Genomic DNA, 5248 nt, shown 5'->3' with positions numbered 1-5248 from the left:
TTTCAAAACTGTAGAACATAACCATCTATTTTCATGTGATTAGTACTAGCTGCTCAATTTCTCGTGGCTCTAATCATTTCACTATAGGAATCACACAGTAGTACTGCGAGCCGGACAACTTACTGTCTAAGAACTGAAATAGAAGCAATGCCTTTTCTAAAGAGTTATATTGATAGACTCTGATTAACTGCAGAAACATGTAAATCTAAGAAACCAATTGTATTATTGGAGATGGTGCACATAAACTGCAGTCCCCATGGATTATGGTTCAGAATGTCAATATATTCCAAAAGTAATTGCTTGCTGCCACAACAGATAATATGCTGTGGTCATCACTTTGCTTCCACGTTGTAAACAATACTGACCTTCAAACAGAAAATACCAGATTTCCAAAATGAACCTGGCAAACTCATTCCACATCTTGGTGTGTAAATGATATCAGGCAGTCTTGCCCGATAAGATAGTTATAGGTTTAGTTTATGTCCATAGAGGTAACTAGAGTAATACACCTGATACCAATTGCTTATAGGTGTAGAGCCCAAGACTAGAAGCAAGATCTGTGATGACAAGGATTCTGGTGCCCACCGTAGTGTCAGCCCAGAATATTGTCTCCTCCTGTTCCAGAACAATGTCCTTGGCTGCAAGATTAAAATCATTAATCAAGGGGATGAACTCCCCTTTCATGTGTCCCTCTGCCCCATAGCAGAACATCCTATTGCAGCAGACAGGGAATAATCTTCCTTTCTGGTTCTATGCTGGCTCTTGATCCCAGTGAGTCAAGCAGTGTGTTCTTAAAGGGAGAACTAGCACACTGTTGACGGGTGAACTTAAAGCAGTGTTTTATAAACAATATTCTTCTGTATCCTTGTGGTTTACTTCCTCAGTATAATCCAACCACTACGCTTTCAAAGTGCACTGAGTGGTACATGTAAGATGCTCATGGAGTTGTTTCAGGGTTATGGTGCTTTTCCTTAGTTCTCATGTCCATCCATTTGCAAGCAGTTCAGTCCAGGCCACTACAAAGGGATTCCAAAACCATCTGCTAGCACTACACCGCAGAGTTGTGCATGTTTTTGAAATCAGCATGTCTGTCTGGGGCCTTCTCTTGAAATCAAGTAAATACACTCCATTTCGTAACAAATGCCCAATTAGCGTACTGATCAATTCACCTCTTCTTTCCAGCACATGGAGAATGTGCCATTAGAAGTAAGCCCTTAGCAAACCTCTTAATCAAGGTCTTTAGAAGGTGTTAGTCTAGTGAAGCTGAGATCTCCAGCCAAATGATTTGAAGATTTGTTAGAAGCCCAAGTTACAAACATGATGCTTATCAAGCCACTAGTTACATTAAGCACACAGTATTCCATATCTCAAAAGTTGCAAAGCCAAAGTAGGCAGCTCGTATCTGAAAATTGTTTTTCTGAGTTTCAGCCTAAATTATATGTAAGTAGTTGTGCTGGTGAACACGTTCACCAAATCTGAGATTTTATTTAGCAGTGAAATTTCAGTTTATTTCAGCAATGCTCATTTCCTCCATTATGCTTATCAGCCTTTATAAGCAGCTTCTAAAATGGCCCTATGGTAAATCTGAGGGTGTAATGTATTCCGTGGTTTCCAGAACTGCTGAATTTCGAGCCAGTGCTTGCTGGTGAGACCCACTTGAATTTGTGTTTTTTGTGGACTGGACTTATATTTAAGCATCAGACTTTGGTCCGGAACAGAAAGAATGAGAAAAAGAAAGATGAACAAACAGAGGGAAATGGGAAAAAAAGGGTTGAAAAGGAACCAACAAGAATTTGATACATGGACAATTTATTGGTGCATAAAAGAAGCATGAGGTGAAATAAAGATTAAACAGCCTTGGTGCTCTGCAACCCCCATATTCAGGAGCAGCGATGGCAGGCTTCTTAGAAAAGGTGGAGCCGATCACTTACTGTTTTGCAAATGAAGCCCTGGTTAGCAATGATGAAAGGCTCTAGGTGTCTCTAGAGACAGACAGGTGACTTTTATGGTATTTACATGGGGGTGTTAGTAGTTCATCTCAGAATATACAAGTGCAGAATCTAAATTCACGTGAAACAATTTGTATCTGGTTCTGGTTTATCTGTTTTAGGAAGAATGTGTTTGTTTAGAAAGTCTGATAGACATGTGAAGCAGATAGAACGGAAATGCCTCTACATAAGGCAGACTTTGGATGTTCACAGACTGTTGACAAATATCAGACCTTCTTTCTAACTTTATTGTTTTTCTTTCTTTCTTCCTTTCGTTCTTTCTTTCACCAATGGACGTGCACTTTTTCTGAAACTCTAATAACTTTAAGGAAGCAATGAAACAACTATTGCTAAACCCAAATTCTTCCTTAGGACATCCCAAATTTAATCTCCCCTTTGACACCCCAAATTTCGTAGCTGCCTGGACAGCCTTTTTACTCCTGACTCCTCTCCCTGAATACAGGAGAGGATGTGGGAGGGGTGTTTGTTGTTTCTGTTGTTCATATCAGCACAGTTTCCTCCCCTAAAGGATGGAGCTCACTACCCTTCCTGTTTTCTGTACCTTACAATGCACTACTTTGTGCTGAAGGGTTTATGTATTGAAGCAGCTGGAGAGTTAATAACACGAATCACCCTGGAACCTGATTTAGGTTAATTGGTGGACATTACTCAACCATAGAGTAAAATGGTGACTTATGTTGCTCTCCTCCAGATTTTAGCATTTCCCTTAGAAATCAGTGGCTTTTCTATGCTGACCCACTTCTTAATCATCTTTGAACTGGCTATTAAGCCTATGGTCCAAACTTGTGCTTTTGTCTCCTCCAAAGAATGATACTATCTTTATAATAAAGATAAAACCATGGCTGTGAAAATGGGTCACAAAAAGAATACAAGATACCACATTATTTCATCATGCCGTGTGCCGGTGCTGCTGAATACCGTCATTTCCGAATACCAAGGCTGCTTAATTTTAACTCCACCTAATCCCTCCTTCTTCTACCACCCTTTAGTTCATCTGTGTTTATCTCACTCGGGCAGGTTCTCCTTCACTTCTTTGTTACTGCTTCCTGCCCTTTGCTTTGTCCTTATTCTCCCCCTTTTTTGCCTTTCTGTTACTTAGCAAAACAAGTTCCATTCCGAAAAAACTGAGGGCCAGTGCCGATCCCCTCAGACCACAGCACAAATTAAACATTAATCATAGCTATATGACTATTTCATGATGTTGGCATTAATTTTCAGACGAATTATTTAAATGGAATATGTTTATGGTAGTTATTATTGTGAATAGTCAGTATATCCGCATAATATGCATGTTGATAGAAAAAATCGGAATTAATCTATTTATATTCCCAGTGGTTATCCTCGCATGGACCCATCTGTCGTGGACCTAGGCTGTTGATGGGGTCCTCTACACACCAGCTTCTAGGCTCCCATTCTGCCTTCTAATTCTGCCATTCATTGCTGGGAGCACACGTTTCCATTCCACTGGTACCAAGAATAATGTTATAGTCTAAAAGCAGCACACTTTGAAATCAAATAGAATACCTGCGTGGAAGATGTGCAACATACACTGACTTCGTTTGCACTTCTGAGGTGATATTACTTAAACCTTCAATGCAGTGACGATAAAAAGAAGTTGAGAAAAGACTCGCAATTATGTGCATGATCATCTAATCACCTCCCGCATTTCGTCCCAGCTACTGTTGAAGTACATTGATTGAGGGACTAAAACGCAAATATGTATTCATTATATGTGACCATAAGTATTTTAAATAAAAGCTCACACTAATGGCAACAACCACAAATATCTTCACTCTAAAGAAACCAGCCAAAAATATACAATATATATTGCCCCCTGAAGTATATTATACGGCTCTTGCAGGTTCCTAAGTTGATGCATTGCCATATACCATCATGAGGCCTAAAGATACGTTCTTTTGTATCTTCAGGCAAATGTGGGAGACATGCAAGACATGCAATAAACTCTGACATGAGACAGAGGGTATTTTATTCCTCATAATACATGGTCTCACCATCACAGTTCTTCCAAACCACTTAAATCGTTTTCTCTTGCTCTCTCAGATGAAAACGATTGTATGGTTGCTGGTATGTAGAACAAATCTAGCATCTGTACCGTCCAAAATGTTTATTTGCAGCATAATATTTTACAAAAATGTATTTTAAGCAGTTTAATGTAAGTAATCTCCGAAAATCGGAATGTACAGTTATACAGAAAATTATTTCTGATGTCATTCAATTAACCCTATTAGTGCAAAAAATAGTAAACTGGCAGGACTCATTGTAACTTTTTGCAGGGTGATTCATATACACCATTCCTAGTTAACAGACTGTGGTATTGCTATTAATATACCTCAAATCCAGCTGGGAGGCAACCAAGTTCTATACAAGAAAGTAGTGAATGAATGAGGAAAATACATATAAGCAGAATATAACCAGAATGGGGTATGGTGGTAAGAGATTGCCGTCTTCCTTGCACACAGTGTTGAAAAAAAGTTTAATCACAACCAGGCTTTTCCAGAACACAATCCCATAATTACCTATTATTTTATATTTTTTCACTGTAGGGCATACTTTTCTTAACATTTATGATTTCCCACTTCTAACCATTAAAACCCAGCTTTGTGTGCTTCAAAGAACACTTAAGACTGAGTTTAAACATCAAGCATCCGACACTGTGGTCTACAAGGCACTCTTAGGAGCGAGTCATACAATGTATAAAATTATTCTTTTCTACATTGAAGAGCGCTGTTGTCACACTTAGTACTGCAAAGTTTGAAACTGCAACCAGCCAGGCAACAGTCGTGGACCAGAAGCCATGTGTGTAGCAGTCACATAAGTGAGCAGCGTAGATGTACAGTGCAAGTCACATGTGACTTTTAACTTTTACACCACTTGTGTACTTACTGCAGACCCTCACCTCTGGCCTTACGTGAACATTAAATAAGCCTATAGGTTTTAGCCAATTTAATCTTAAGTCTAAGGAGCAAATCGCACCACACGCTGTTGGACTGAGAGACAGTCTCACACTGCCTACTGTAATAATTGCCAGCCAAAGACAATCTGGAAATGTATGGAGACCACTAAAAAAGCACTTTTCTAAGAGATGTTCTGATTGGGTGAGGTCAAGGAGCCGAAGGAGCAGAGTCGTTTAATATAGACGGAAGTGAGTCTTGTTTTGAAGTGGTGAGTTTGCAGTTTTTGTTAAATACAATCATGGAGCTTGCCTGATGTCCCAAATC

This window comes from Pleurodeles waltl, chromosome 11 (genome assembly GCF_031143425.1).
Source record: "Pleurodeles waltl isolate 20211129_DDA chromosome 11, aPleWal1.hap1.20221129, whole genome shotgun sequence".
Taxonomy (NCBI): Eukaryota; Metazoa; Chordata; class Amphibia; order Caudata; family Salamandridae; genus Pleurodeles; species Pleurodeles waltl.
The sequence above is the reverse complement of the archived record's forward strand: the minus strand, read 5'-3'. Positions refer to the sequence as shown.